Here is a 16,633-nt window from a genome sequence, read left to right as displayed (position 1 = left end):
CAGCCAATGCATCTTATTCCTTCATTTGTGTGTTATTTCTCTCCTACTGAAGTTGTTCTGGAAAAATTTAACGAGCCATCTGCTGAAATACAGTTTTGCTCTGTAAATCATCAGGAAAAAAATAGCAGCAGATTCCTCAGGAGAAAAGCTTTCCCTTAAACTTGTTCAAAGTGCATCTTCCAATCTCAGCAAGAAACCTTTTCTTTTGTGGTGTATTTTTTTATATTTAATTCCCATTAAATTTATAGAACCAGATAAGCTGCTCTGGAACAATCTACATTGTTTACAAATGAGGTGATTAAACACCTTTATTACACAGACAAGTTTTGTCTTCAGTTGTGATAAACCCTATTAGAATCATTTATCTGGCTGGCTGCTGTACAAAATTGTCAATTTCTTTGCAGATTTATCAGAGGAATATTGTGTTAGTGGAGGTGCTCAAACACTGATGTTGATTGTGTTTGATGATGTTTTAATAACACAGCTTTTCATAATGAAGCCAGAATTTTAACATTCAGAGAAACTGGAAATATCAGCTCTTGGTTAAGCCTGTGGTGGATCACGTATAGGGTTGGAGTTTTCTGTGAGAGAACACTTTGTTTTGTACTTCTAGGAACATATTTTCAAAGTCTTCTACAAGATTTTAGGAATTCTTTCCTTGTCAAATGCTATCAGTTACATAAAATCAGAGGCAATGGATGGCACCTGTTGGTGTATGCTTACTTTTTCATTAGCATAGGTAGCTCAGTCAGCGGATGTGGCCTAGGTATAATCCACAAGCATCCTTTTCTCCTGGTCTGCACAGAAAGGCATGTCAGTGTAACTGCGTAGATCTTGGCACAACATCAGTTTCATACATTTAGGTGTTTTCTAGCCATGCAATAATATTAGTCCTTTCTTATGAGCAGTCTTATTTATCAGGGATTTACAATGAGGATATTGTAACTTATCGGAGTGGACTGAAGTGCTTGGGAAGGCTCAGCTTTGAGGGGAGCAGCCAGTACTACCTGAGAAGTAGAGCTGAGGGCTGGTGTCATCAGTAGCAAACACCTGCCAATACTTGTCTCTCTGGTTGTTTTTACATCATAGAATAGTTCTTTACAAAATATAATCATGCTGCTGTAAGCTCAGTACAATTTCCACTTCAGCTGGAGCCATCTCACACCCACCCTTCTTTTCACTGCAATTAAAGGTCAGGTAGTTGTTGCTGGAATTAGCCAGGTGCTATACCACCTGCTGCAATGTTGTGTGCGTTTGCTATCTTTGCTGCCATCTTTTGTCAAATAATGGGTAGGAAGGGCTAGGGATGTTAGTTTCCTATTGCTTTGTACTGCATAGTATCTCAGAGGAGCAGGGTTCCCTCCCCTAGGCCCAGCAGGTCCCAGGCTTCACCCACTGAGCAATGCAACAGGAAGCAAGTTTATGTACAGTACTGGACCTTTTATAACAGGGTACTGGAACAGAATTGCACAGTAGCCTCAATTCAGAGGAAAATAAGGGGGTTCAAAGTCACTGTACAATAGTGTGGATTGAGATCCCTTTGCAATGCCCCCCTTTTGACCACCAAGCAGGGCTGATGGTTACAAGCAGTTTTGTGGGAGTGCTGCCTTGCACCCTTGTCACCAGGTGTTGGGAGCAGCCAACAGAGAGCTGCTTTAAGCCTATAAAAGCAGGCTTTATCCGAGTCCACACAGCTTCATTGCTTGGCTGCATAACCAGGCTGAGCTGTGCTAGTTGCAGCTGGAGTTTCTTTGTAAGGAAAACACTGAGGTTGCTGTTTCTTTCTATTTTGTCTGTGTGGACAGTGCGTATCTCAGATGAAGAGGATTGCTACCTTAACCAAAATGTAGAGATTTACATTTGATCAACTGCTGTTGTTTTACTGAAAATGTGTTTGCCTTTTCAGTTGCAGATTGTGAAGAAATAACACAACACAAAAACCATGAACTGAGCTAAAAAAACAATGCAGTTAAGCTATGTTATTATCATCTTCCATTCCAATGACTTTGTAATTGGTGATGTGAAAACTGATGAAAATTGAAACTCATTGCCAACCATCTGAACCTCTGTGGCAATTTCTTCCTAGTAAAATGTCTTACTCGGTGTTTATTAATGTCTCTACACTGGCAGAATGTAGGAGACATAGCGCGTGTTACATTAGAGCCTTTAATATTTTATCCACGGCTTTTATGTAACTGGAACTTTTACATTTGTAATCTGTGGCTTTGGACTTTTTGAATTATATGTATGAAATGTGCTTGAAATTCCTAACAAGTGTTTGTAGCTTTTGTTGCATAGAGCAGCGGTCTGCTAAATGTTAATTATGGAATTACTGAGGTGATTGGCTGCAACGATTCAAGTTGTGTTTCTCAGTTCTGCTTTTCTGTTCGTCTCCCGAAGCCCTGCCCACAGAGTAGTGTTCCCTGACAGCTCTTATCACTGATGGTGAACAAGTTTGCAGCTGCAGCTCAGTTAGCACTTCGAAGCGGAGTCCCCAGCAGTTCAGCTGCTGGTGGTTCATTTATTTATTTTTTATTTAATAGCATTTGTCTAATAAAAATCAAAGCTGGAATGAGTTTGGGAATCCATAACTTCAGTGTTTTCTGCCTTGGAAGTAGCCAATTATTCATCTTTGATGTAACTATGATAAGCATTTCTTTTTTGAATCTCAGAGTGCTAGTATTGCTGCTTACTGTGCAGGCAGATGGTAACTTTCATTCCTTGTGACAAAATGCCTATAGTCTAAAAGGTAACAGCAATGGAAAAGCAGCAGAAGAAAGTAGAGAGTATTATTTACTGAGTATCACTTCTTAGAACAGCAGTGGAGTTGAATTAGGAGTGTTGCTTTGGAGCTGGGTAGGAAGGGCATCACACCTTGGGAAGATGCAGAAAATGTGCAAGATGCTCTTGCCCCAAAGGAAGGTTAGGTATGAGCGTTAACATTTTATTTCCACCAGTAGTGGAGATGCTAGTCATGCCAAGTCCTCTAAGTTTGCATGTGATGAGATGGATGCTTATCTAAAAGGGGAACATGATGCCTTATTTCCGGGAGGTACGAGAGAGTAGTTACAATCGTCTTATTTATAATGTAATAGAAGTGGTCAGGAAATAATTTCAGATTTTCCAGAAAATAATTCTGGCATCACTACAAGGAGTCTTCTGTTCTGCATGATCTGCTGTTTTTCATGTGGTCTGAAAATGTGGTGACCATGAGTTAATTAAGGTGATCTCTAACATAAATAGTGCTTTAGCGAAGTCCTCTGCCTAATTTTGATAAGTATCTTCTTTTTCTCTGGACCAAGATGCTCTCTCCTTGTAGACTGAAACACCTTCCCACTTCACATCTGTTGCATACCAATCTGAATCAGTACTGTTGGTATGAGAAATAATGTAAAAATAATAAGATTCAAAAGAATCTTATAATATTCAGACTTGAAGTTATTTGAAATTCATGTTTTTAATCTTTAAATAAGTATTTGATTGCACTGCTGTTAACTGATTGTGTTGTTATAAACTGATGAAGAACATTCATGAAAAGCAGTTTTTCATGAAAAACTGTTCTGGTCAATACTGAGTCTCCAGGGCAAAAAGAAATGTTGTGAAGTAAATGCTTAATGTTTGTTACTTTGCAGTACCATTACCACTAAAGGTCTGATGTTATTGCCCTGTATCATCTTTTCTTGTCATACTTATCTCTGCTTAGAAGGCCTGCAGGTCTCTGCCCAGAGAGCAGTAACAGATGGTGTGGTGCAGCTATGTGTTGTCTGCTCAGCATGCAGATCCACCCTCACTGCTTAGGGCAGAGATCTGTTCAGCAGGAGTGACAGGAAAGATGTATGGGGACAGAGATGGAGGAGATCAGGAAACAAGATCTGCATTTTTTTCCATTCAGGCAAGGGTTTTCTTAGGAGACAGCGCAGCTTCCCTGCACTGCTCACATTGCTTCCTACACAGAACAGCTGCAGGATTCCTCTGTTCACAGAGGAGAGCAATACAGAACCTTATGTTGAACTCAGGTGCAACATTGCAGAACACGTGTTCTGTAGCAGCAGCAGCAGAAGAAAATAATGTACTTACTTTTAAGTTAAAATATAACTTGCTAATGTATTTATATACAGGGGACTAAACTCAGTGAGCTAATTACAGAATATAGTCATGGAATCAACAAGGCTGGAACAGTGATGTTCTTCTCAATCCTGTGTCCCCAAATCTAGAAGCATGTATGTCACCGGTAGTTGCCAAGTCCTGACAGAGGGCACAAAGATGCTTGTGAAAATAAACTTGTGGTGGCATCTGGATTACATAATGACAATTTCCATGTCAGGTGCTGTAAGGACCTGTGTCACTCATGGTTCTGCTACTTCTCAGTCAGATGTCACAGCAGCATAACAGCATTTAGAGAGGCTCTGAGAGAAGAAACAGGAAGCACCAAGAGCACTGTGCTTGAAAAATTCCTGTTTTCTGTCTCTGTGTGTTCTGACAAGGCCCAGACTCCTCCTAGGGTTCCCTGGTAGGTTACCTCTCTTCTCCTCTGTATAGTATTGAAAGCTAGAACCTGACATTTTGCAGCCCTCTGCCAATTCACGTGGCATTTAATTACATAAGAAGATGTTTCGAGAGAAGTGAGTGGAGAAATTCTGCCTTTGTCTGCAGTGGAGATGACCTACAATGGCATCAAAACTGCCGGAAGGCTTCCAAGAGGAATACTGTAGCTCAAGTAGCATCTTGGTTGGGTGTGTTGGATTAATGTCCTCAGACTCCAGGACATATGCAGAAGACAATATTAGAAATTTGCAAGCCTCATTTTTTCCCAGTACCATAATGGTGCATAAGCTCAGTGCAGTCAGGAGCCTTGAGAGCATCTCTGAGTGCATCTGGGACTTTCAGTAGATGATATCTGCCAGATGGGATTGTACCTTTAGAACAGAGGCAGAAGCCACAAACACAGTGCTTATCACAGAATTGTTGGGGTTGGAAGGAACCCCTGGAGATTGTTGAGTCCAACTCCCTGCTAAAGCAGGTTCTTTAGACCGTGTTATAGAGGAAGGATATTGCTTATCTCCAGGGAAGACTCCGCAGCCTTGCTGAGCAGCCTGTCCCACTGTTCTGTCACCCTCGAAGTAAAGAAATGTTTCCCCACATTTGTATTGAACTTCGTATGTTCCAGTTTGTGCTCATTGCCCTTGAGCTGTTGCTTGGCACCACTGAAAAAGGCCTCACCACATCCACTTGATTAGCACTGATAGGATTTTCCACCCCCCTAGAAATTCTCTGTCTTAAACTTAGGAGCCCAGAACTGGACGCAGTGATCCAAATGCCGCCTCACCAGGGCAGAACAGAAGAGGATCACCTCTGATCCATTGGCCACACTCTTTTTAATGCACTCTGGGATACTATTGGTCTTCTTGGCCTCAAAGGCGCACTGCTGTCTACCCCAGTAGACTGCTTAAAGGAAAATCTTGGTTCAGACAGTGAGACTTAGTTAATTTTAATACCTGTGGGAGTAAATGAAGGTAAAGTCCTCCAGCAAGATCTGACCCTTGCTGAATGCATGTATTTTATGGTGCTAAAGAAGTGGCAGAAGCTTTCTGGAGATGACATACAGCACTGGTTCGTATTTCTTTAAACAAAATACAAGTGCTAAAACTTTAAAAATCAAGGTCGTATTTCCTCCTTTGCTTGACATTTAAATTTTAAGGTGGCTCAAGTTTGGAGCTTCTACACGGTGCAGGAAGATGACAGGATGCAGGCATTTCTAAAAGCCCTGTTTTGCTTTTCAGCTTGGAATCTTCTAACATTCCTATATAACTCAATGAGTAATGAATCAGAACCAAGAGAACTGTTTACAAATATAAGATGAAGAGTAGGGAGCCAAAGCTTATCTGACTTTCTCAAGCATGCCATGTCCATGTAAGTAAGCAAATGTGAGCTTGAAATAAATACAGTGCTTCAAGAGCTGGCCTGTTGTGTTAGTGATGCTGAAGGATCTAAGAAACTGGTAGGGCTATCTGAACTGCTGTGTCTAGTTTTGGCCTCCCTTGGTCTCCGGAGGTTGCTGCTAACAGAAAGCAGCCCACAGGGGCTGGGTGGAGCAGTTCCCTTCCTGGCAGATCAGCCAGAGAAGCACGCAGACATACATGTCATCTCCCACCTCTGGGGCTGCTGTCCAGGTGAGCAGGTGGGCCAGAAGGATGCTGGTCAAGAGGAAATTGCTGCAGCATTTGTTAGAGAGAGCCTTTAAATAACTTTCTTTTTCCTGTTGTGCCTTCAGTGTTTAGATGATGCAGGGACAAGGTCTACTAATCCTAAGGTGTCATCTGGTAACATTTCATTAGTCTTAGTCCCAAATGAACTTAATCTTGCATAGCAAGGGGAAAGCAGAACACAGGGGTGAATTCCTAATGGCTTCTGTAAGCAGCCTCAGTGTCTTCCCATTTTTCTCTCTCCCAGTATTTGGAGTGGAGGGAAAATGGGGGTAGGTTGAGAATGGCAGATTCATTAGAGCTGAACAGAGAAGGGGGAAGGTCCTGAAGGGGTAAATACATACAGGTCTGTGCTAGTGTCCTTTGAACTGGCTTGGCATTTTAAGTTTTTCCATAAGTTTAATCATCTGGGGAAATAGATTCTCACCTGTTGTTGGCTCTCACCAGTTGCTTTTTCACCTGTGGAGGGTGTAGGCTGTCTCTATCTGCTGATTGAATGTAACAGAATACAGTCCTATGGATCAAGTTTAATTTGTCCATCAGAATCTATCCCTGTTGCATGCAAATTGATTCTGAAATGCCAGCTTGGGCTTGAGAATCCAGCAGTTAATATATTGTAGTGAATGCGAGCTGAAAATATTGGAGCATTTATATTTGCCTCTATAAAGCATGACCTTAAATCTTACTGTATTACAGACATTTAAAAATCTGTATTAATGTCTACACCAACTCAATAGTGAAAACCATGTGACAATCCAGTTTAGCTAGGTGAAGCTTATGCACTAAATCATATACGTACATTTCTTAACCAATACATAGAAAACCATATATTGATTACTTGCAGAACAGTAGATGTCAAGCATACAATGAATACTGGTATGCAGAAATAATACATTCTGTGCTTAAGTATTTATCTAGAGTAGATGTAAAATTCCAGCTTGTCATTGCCAGTAGTCAAACAAATAATGACAGGATTACTTGTTCCAGCTTAGCAAGAAGAAGTACAGAAAGGTTTAAATAAAGAGCAGGAGGCCGTAGCTCCAGGGCTAGTAGGAGTTTGATTTCAACACACGGGATTAAGTTGCTATTCTCTTGGAGGCTGCAGTACCAAACCATGTTCTTTTCTCAGGCAACCACTGTGGCGGCTGCAGTGCTGCCTAAAAATCAAGTTATGTGTCTGAGAGTGTTCAGTCATTTCTTGAGCTCGTGTAGCTTAGTGCTGTGACCACTGCCCTGGGAAACTTCTCTGTCCAGGGCCCTTCTCTGCTTTCGAATCTCATAGATCCTTGCTAGGTGCCTGCACTTGAGAAGATGCTTTTGTCTTTCTATCTCTCTTTATGAGACCTGAATCCACAACTCATAGAGTGCAATTCAGAGACTTGATAAACAATCCTTTCTTGTCAGCTTGGCTACATGGGACTCAAACAGAACACCCCAAAGATATTTTCATAGCTCAGCATGACTCAGTGCATTGAAACCTCCAATACGTCAGAATCTCAAAGCTAATTGGTGGAAAATAATTGTGGAAGGAAAACCATTTCAGAAGGTGCTAGGGTCTGGGAACATTCCAGAATTGGTTTAGTTTGCCTCTGGGAAGGCTTTGGTACCAGTGGCTAGGGAAAAATTGCACCTGCCATCTGGGTGCTGCAGGTGTGTGCAACGTAAGCTTTGGATGGAGATGACAGCATTCAGTTCTATGCCAAAGTAAAAGCTGTGCTTACCCCACAGGCAGGTGTGTCTGAAGGAACATAAGCTAAAAGCTTTAGCATGCAAATCTGAACCCAAAGAAACCAGATACCATCAACTTTTGTGCGGTTCTATCAGGCTTTATGTAATTGTTCCAGAAAGGAATGAAAAAATGCAATTGATTGTAGAAGTAGTTCAACACATCATAAAGTGCACTGGTTTATCCCCAAACTTAAGAGAAATGTGTGCATCTTCAGTAAAGAGCCACTGCAGCAAATAACTTTAACACTCTTAAGTCAGGGCTGGGTGAGGCTACCACACACGTTGTGCTCTCTAGAGGAAGGAAGTTAATTTCCAGCCTCTGGGACCCATTATCGTTCAAAATTCCAGATGGCTCTTACTTATCGCAGTTGGCTTCTTTGCTTTACTCCAAGGCTATTTTAAGTCAATCCATCTTCAAGGAAAAATTTCAGAGATTAGACCCAACGAACTATTGTTAGAATAATTCTACCTGTTGCACGGATGGGTTCTCCAGGACTGTAGAGTCTTGAAACTCATTACAAGGGCATTAAATACAAGAAGATAGAAGACATACATTGTGTATATGGTTTACGTTATATGATGATGACTGTACAAAATGCTGGAACAGAGAAATAATAGGGCTTAAACTTGAGCTACTTTATATCAGGCTAATATTCTTAATTTTCTTTTTTTTTTTTTTTTTTTTTTTTAAATTTTAAGGTTTCTTTTTTTAATCATTATTTTTTATTCCAGGTAAGTAATTTTAAAAGAACTGTAGCAGTAAGGGGAGTGGGATAAGTGATCTGTTCTGGATTCTTGTCTTTCTCTCATTTCTCTGCTTCTTCTTAAAACGTTTCTGTGTATCAAGAATAGCCATCATCTGTCAGATCTTCCTCTTGGGCTGCCAGACATTAGTCTCAGGTCTGGATCACACTGACGCATGAAGGAGGATAAAATTATCACACTGGAATCACTAGGCTGAGCAGTGACATGGTGGGATGGGAACAGAACAACCGCTGATGTGGCAGTTGTTAAGAAGATCTCGTGGAGTGACACATACAACATAGGCTGCATTAAATGTATCAGATCAAGCCCCAGCGCTTGGACACAGTGGTTCTGGTGGATTTGGCAGGGTGTGGGATGCTTCTGTATATTTTTCAGGCTAAGCAATGCACCTGGAAGCTGATTCTCAGAAATGCTTCTGTGCTTTTTATTTTACTTCTTTTTGCTCTATGCTCCCACAAACTGTTGATACCACTTCGTAATACTCTGTATGCCATCTCAAAATAGCAAAGGAAGTCCTCTGTCTAAAAGTCTGCACTCTAAAGCTTTAATTCTGTTGATTTGAAGCAGGAGCTCTCGCAGTGCTGCAGCACAATACTTTTCCCTCACTGGCTGCATCCTGAGATGTCTCTGACTGACCACTGTGTTGCAGCAGTGGCAGCTCTGTAGGTATTCTAGGAGTTAAGTGAGGCTTTGTAGGTGAGACCAGTGCGCTGGGGATTGCTGGTTTCTTTTTCAACCATGTGTATGGGGAGCAATGGGGAGATCAGGAAAGCAAAAAACTTGCTTGTCAGTCCCAGATGTTATCAAAATGTTGTCTTAGGTACATGGGACTTGATCTTTTATTTATCAACTGCTTTGTGTATGTGTTTCTCTAATTAATGCCCTAAACATAGAAAGTAGTGTGTGTGATTACTGCTAAAATTATACCCATTTTCCTTTTGAGTGGGTGTTTGCATATTCCTGGAATTAAGCCTGCTGCATGGGGTGACTGTGCCGGGTACAGGAAGAAGCAACTTGTGTGTCAGAAAAAAAAAAGTCCTTGGAAGATCCTTGATAGTGTTTTACAAAAGGTTATTTTGTAATCTAGAGATGAAAGCTGAGGCAGAGCTGCTACTTTCCTGGCTCCATCATCTGGGGCACATGATGTTGTGTCCTATGGCAGAAGGCACCCAGTTGTGCTTGTATTTGCTGGAGGTGCACCAGCTGAGGGCTGCTGCGTGCCTTTTCCTGGGGTCTGCATACATTGCTGTTTTTGTTTTAGCAGTAAATATGACTGCATGCACTGTAAGGTTGAATAAAATGGTAGAAAGACTTACCTTCGCAGGAGTTAAGAGATTTGCTACAATTCATCTATTAAAGTAACTTTGTAAAATAGTCCTGAAGAGGGCAAAATCATTTTATTCTACATGCTGTTGTACCATTCACCTTGGGCAAAATGAAATACAATGCTTTGTGATTATAAAAACAGCAGAGCAGTGGTATTGTTGTGGTAGAACTTAAAGCGCTGTAATTTGAACCCGTTCTTTTCCTTTTTTGTCTAGTATTTCTACCTTCCAGTCCAAGCGGACTGCAAATACTTGGAGTTATTTGTCAGTGAGGTCATCACTAGAATGGCTGTTTCATGGACTTAGTTCCTAATGAGATTATTAGGCCTATGTTTATTTTGTGGGCTCTGGATTGCTGATATAAACTTAGATGTTATTTTGCTGCCAAGATTGCATCTGTAGCTCATTTTCTTTTCCAAGATTTAAATCTAATATATCAGAACTCCCAGAAAGCAGCAGGATATTTACACCATTGAAATCTTCATTATGCACTGGGGAAAAATTACCTTGACCAAGATCCAGCCAAGTGGATGCATGCTTTATACTGATCAGATGAATAAAATAGAACCCCCAAATCAATTTAAAAATATCAAGAAAAGAAGTCAGCTTGGAGGGATTTTCCTCCTTATGCAGAATTTTCCCAGGACCTTGTTCTAAATATGTTGCTTTTACTTAGAAGTACAACTGTTTTTACCAGCCTTCTGTACACAAGCAGGGTAATGCTAGAGCTGTGACAGAGATGATGCAGTGGATCATGCTGGTGCTTGAAAAAATCTCACAGTGACACTCCTCAGCAGTTTAGATGGGGAAGTGATGACATATTCTATCTCCAATTACTGCAGGGTTTGTACACCAGATCATTATATATCATAAGTAGGGAAATGAATGGAATCCAATTCAAACTCTGTGTAGGAACTGAAAAGTTGTATTCTCATTGGTAATGTAGAGATAAAGGTCAGTTTTATTTTGTTTCCTAGTTACATAAGAATTCAATTATATTTGCCTAAAAGAATAGAAGTTAAATGGGACAGATGTCCCATGTGACTTGGTTATTGGAACAAATGTAAAAAAAACTAAAAAGTAGAATTACAGTGACTTGAAGTTCTTCACTGTAAGTAACAAAATAGTCGTAGTCAAGGTACTTTGATGAAGGTGTGGAGTTTGAAATATAAAGTGAGTCTGTCCCTATCTGAATGACTTCTTCACTTCTAATCGTAAATCTGGGGAGTAATTGTCAGCATCAGTAGCAGAAACCATGGGGAATTTGGCTAACACAAGATCACAGAGCTCTTTCATGCCTTAAAATCTTTACATCAATGCTTAATTGAGTCTAACAGAAAAGGAATTATTTCAGTATTTCTCATAATTTACTTTTCTATTAAAGTAATTTCTCAGCTTTTAAAATTGATGTACTCCAAACTATTACATGGCAATTTTGTTCAAAGAAACTGCCTTGTCAGAAGGCAGAGAGTTCTATTGAAGCATGTACCAAAGGACTGTATTTCCCTTTAGATGTACACTGAAGTGACTGAGATGAAACTTTACGCATACTGACAAATAAATAAGAGAAGTAAGTTTACTTCTCATTTTGGATTTTGAATCCTAAATATTCAAGATTTTAATATCTTTTTGTAAAAAAAAAATCAGCAGGGATGTGTCTTATTTGCTTTCTGCACGCCTTTTTTAAAGCATTTTTTTTTTCTCTTACATCATCAAAGACAACTAGAAGCAAACTGTCCCATCAACAGACTTCCACCTAACAAATTACATGCATTAGCAATTTAATAAACCAATAACCAAACTTTCTGGTAAAGAAATATGGCCATTTTTTTGGCTTTTGAAGATGAGTGCCTTGTGTACAACTGGTTTACTCTAAATGGATCAAACTTAATATTTTACTTACTTTTACTTGTTTTCTCAGCTTTGTGATACACATGATCCAGTGAGGACAGAATGAAATGAGTTCGCAAATGTTTACACGTTTTTATCTGCATGGCAAATAAAAATACTGAAATCTGAAGTGTCATTATTTCATTTCCAGCTCTTCTGTAAGAGAATCATGTTCCCCACTAAATGTAAATATTGAAGCTGTGTTAAAATTTCATTGAATGTCTTTACTATCCCTTTCATCTTTCATTTAAATAGAGTTCTAACAAGCATTCCATACAGGCATATCTGATAAATTTCTTTTAGTTTTCTGGAAAATGTTTTTCTTTCAGTTTCATACTGGGATTGTTTCATTGCTTCATGTCACTGTTTGAAACTTAGTTTTTAAAATAACAACTCAGCACTGAGAAGTTCTTCCTTTTACTGGAGTTTTCCCCTATCTGCAAGGTATTTTATACTCGTTTCAGCACAAGTATATAACCATGCTGGAAAAACATCATTTTCCTCTATAGCTTTATCATCCTATGCCAAAAAAAAAATCTAGTTTAGAGCTTTTACTTTCTATATATAAGAAATATTTTGGTCCTAATTCCAATAGTCTTCTTGCAACAGATTTTTCAGAATTTCATGTAGGTAATCTAGACCTCGTGGTGACATCTTAATGAGGATCCCTATTGTAAAACAAATCTGTATTAATGGTGAAAAGAATTAACCAGCTGCTGAAATATCTGAGACTTAGCTAGACACATGCTGGTAGCTGGATACAGCATTAGAGGCAAATAGAGGAAGATGGAGACCCATATGAGCTCTGCAGTGACTCTTGGTCCTGTTTGTTTCACTTTGGAACAGTCACACAGCTGACGTGTGGGGTCACCTTGTGTGTCTTCAGCTCGGACTTCTTTTTAACTCAAAGGTCTTTTGGTGGTTCAGTGCTTTTAGTGGAACCCTCAGGCATGTAAAAGGGGCGCTTGAATATTTCAGAATAAAAGCTGAGTGCTCAGTCCGTCCTTCTAACCAGATGAAGCCTCACCCTCTTTAGGTCTTTTGCGTTACATCAGGTTGGAATAGGGCAGTATGAAAAGAATTGTCAGGCTCTGCTGTATGAGAGTCCATTCCTCTCTTTTTACCTATGAACTACTCATTACTTAATACATAAGACTATCAAAAACTGTAACTCTTAACTCAGTGGAGTTAAAATGCAAAAAAAGAAAGATACCAGTTTTGTTTAAAGAAGAAAAATCTTTTGTACCTAAAGGCAAACTGAAATCTTGGGAAATAGTTTTGGGATACTGTTAGGAAGGAACCATGTATCGTGACTTAAGGCAGTATTATGTAGAGTTTTTGCTTAATGAGCTGTGGTTTTCTCAGGTCCAGTAAAAAAAGTATGGATGAACTTTGAACAGGTAAAAATTGTTATTGAGTATATCTGTAATCTGGCTTTCTGTCTTTATCAGTAAGGGATTTTCTTTCTTCCCTTGACTCAAATGCATGTTGGCTGTTGGAGGCACAGACTAGAGTCTGCTGGCAAACCAGTGCTTCTTGGTGTTAGAAAAGCTGTACCTAGCATCATCAAGAAGCAGGTACTTTATTCACCAAATAGAGGGAAACAGTGTGATATGTCCATTTCCTAAACTGTTCTCAGCATCACTGGAAGAGCAACCAATGTTTTCTCCTCAGTTCCTAACTTTCAAAATTCTTTCTGAAAGGAAATAGGTGGTATAAAGGCTCTTGATCAGGAAGAGAGAGGAGACTTGGTTATTTTAGGCAATCTCTTGGCATGTCCCACTTTCTACAGAAGAAGCTTGAAGATATTTGGGATCTCACTATTGCAAAAACTAACATGGAAGCAAAACAATATTGCATTAACACTAACACAAACACCATTCAGCAGCAGGGGGATGCTGAGTCAGTAGGTGTCAGTGCAATGGTCTGATCCTCTTATGAGTCATAATGACAATAGCAGGAGTTATTGATGTAACCTCCAGTACATCTTTACGTTCAGAAACAATCCATCAGATAGACAAGAAGTCATTTGTGATGTTCAGACTTTGATCTACGTATTTTGAAGCTTGATGAAGTAATTCTTCGACTGAAGTCCGCTGTTCTAACCTCACATAGGGTTGTAAAATCATATGCTTCTATCTTAACATCATATCACAAGGGTGGTTGGTTTGTTTCAAAAGCTTTGGGGAAGTAAAGGGAAGCTGTTCTGTACATCCCAGATGTCATAGCAGACATGATTAAGGAAACCCATTACCTTGATCCACCACATTTGAAATCCCCACCCCCTACCACCTGCTCTCCTTGGCTTACCCTTGCTTGTCTTTGTAGGTCTGCTCTGTGCTAAGATAGCTTGTGACATTCTAGCTTGGAGCATAAACAACAGAATGCAGAATTTGAAAAATATACATGAATAAAAGGTCAGAACTCTCCCAGGAAAGAATTCTTTTTTCTTTTCTTTAATGCATAGCTATGAAAAGCAAGTTAACCTTTGGGTTTTTGAGGAATTTGCCTTGACTTTGGTCCATCTTAAAAATAAACAACTACTACTCATTGTAAAGTGTCTAAAGATGCCCACATTTATTCTCCTGGCCCTGAAGATTGCAAAGCATTCAGTTCTAGCTTTAAACAGCCATGCTGATGTTGCTCATCCTTGGCAGCCTGGAAGGGCAGAAGTTGTTGGGCTAATTTTTTTTTAGTTCATTGGGAAAAGAAGGGCTGTTGCATTCTGCTGTTTGTTTCTTTAATCTGGTCTCCTGTCAGATTTGAAATTTCCTTTAGCAATTTTACTCTGAAAAGAAGAAAGAAAAGGGAAAACTATAAATGACTTTTTTTTCATGGCAGTAACAAATAAAAATCCGTGGAGAAAAATGAGAGGTACAATTGACTCTGACAAGAAATAGGACCTGAAAGAAATAATGTTCCCATTTTATCTGCAAAGAAGAAAACTTAGTTTTATAAAGACTTTTAATAATGATTTTAGTAATCTGATTTTATTTCAGAGACTTGCTTTCCCACAGGATTACAGTAAGAATGTGATCTTGAAAGAAATCCATGGAAATGGACAGTTCACAAAGAATACAGTGAGCATGATAAGCTAATAGCACTCTTTGTGAGTGGCTACAGTTTGCCCTAGAAAGTATGCAAGTGATTGGTTTAACCCAGTGCCATTCCTACACACTTAGATAGGAGTACCAGTGCCTGTTAGCCCTGCTCTCCCCTGGGCAGCAAAACCAGGCTCCTCAACAGCCTTTCTCTGCCCGTTAGTGCTTCCAAATGTGCTGAGCTCTCTGCTGCAAGGTCCTTCATGCTTCACCACTGAATGTTATTCTTGCCTTTCTAGTGGAACTGGCTGTGTTCGTCTGCATGTTTCTTATTTCTCTCTTCATTGCTTCATGTTTTGAAATAACCACGTGCTTTTTTTTTTTTGCTTTGATTAACCCTAAAGTAAATCTTGTTAAATCAATAATAGCATCAAGTTAAAGAAAATTCAGTAAAACAATCCATGAAATTTGAATAGGGCACTTGAGGAAAGATGAGAAGTGTCAGAACTAAAATTTCCTGCATTCTGTATCTTCAGTGCCTGTAGAAGGAAGTGGTTTAAACAGAACAGTTTATCCTCTCTCAGTTTTAATGAGTGCTCATCAGGTCATAATAACAATTGCAACTCACTGTAACTGACTTCAGCACTGTTAAAAATACGAGATCTATTTGTTGCCCTTGTAGGGCTTTGCTCAGAGCAAATTCTTTACGGTGTGATCTGCAGCAGGCACTGAATGTGCTGTTTTAATCATGTAATAGCCAGCAATAAACTGTACACTGGGATCCTAGGGAAGACTTGGGCTACTTCGTAGGTTTTGAGAAAAAATTATACTGCACTGCTTATGGGCCTCGCTTTGTACTGGGCATATGAAGATAACAGGATTTTCCACTGCTGGAACAGCCTGTGTGCATTGCAAACTTCCTTAAGTCTCAAAGTGTTAGGGAAAGAAAAAGAACGTGATTGGAAATTGGGGAGATCAGTATTCTCTTCTTAGCTTTCTTATGAGACCATGAGGGAAATCTGTTCATCTTACTCCTAGATCTTCCTCTTCATAGTCCCTGTTGTTTCCCAGGATTTCTGTCACTTCATGCCGCCAAGTTTTGTTATTTTAGTTTGAGATTTTCTTGTCTTGCATCTCTATATGCTGCTGCTTTGAAAACAAGGATCTCTTACATCCTTTGTGCCAAAAGGGACAAAGAAGTTATGTACCTTGGCCAAGACTTAAGAGAAAAGATATTTCCTGATTTCCAGTCTTGTCCCTTTTTTACCTCAAATTATTTTCTAACACGTGCCAAAACAGGGTAACTTGCACAAGTGTAACTCAGCCTGTATGTGACTGATAACTCAAATTTGTGCTAAAAGGAAATCAGATTTAATTTTGTATGCTTTCCTACTATCATTTAACACATTAGTCTCCCCTTAAAGGAGGCCTAGCATGCAGTGACTCATGTGTTATGTAAGTAACTGAAACATTTTATAGTTTACAGGGAAGAATGTTCTTGCTCGTTATGTGGATGAAAGGAGATTGCTGTATTTCAAATGACACGTATAATTTAGACACTTATTTCTAGGACTGTTTGGAACAGTGAGCAAAGAGAAACTTTAAAATGTTTGAAGGGACTTGAGTGCTTCATGGTATTTAATCTGACAGTGAAACACACAGACCAATAACCTGTAAGACA

The 16,633-nt window shown here is 39.5% G+C and overlaps 1 protein-coding gene across 2 annotated transcripts in view; it reads left to right on the top strand.

Moving 5' to 3' along the window:
* LOC107312793 (uncharacterized) overlaps positions 1-16,633 on the top strand; it is a 215,635-nt gene that overhangs the window by 42,873 nt on the left and 156,129 nt on the right. The window lies entirely within an intron of this gene.

This window comes from Coturnix japonica, chromosome 4, assembly GCF_054131305.1.
Source record: "Coturnix japonica strain WE chromosome 4, WE-NBRP24, whole genome shotgun sequence".
NCBI classification, from domain to species: domain Eukaryota; kingdom Metazoa; phylum Chordata; class Aves; order Galliformes; family Phasianidae; genus Coturnix; species Coturnix japonica.
Note: the sequence above shows the minus strand (reverse complement) of the source record. Positions and strands in the feature narration are given on the sequence as shown.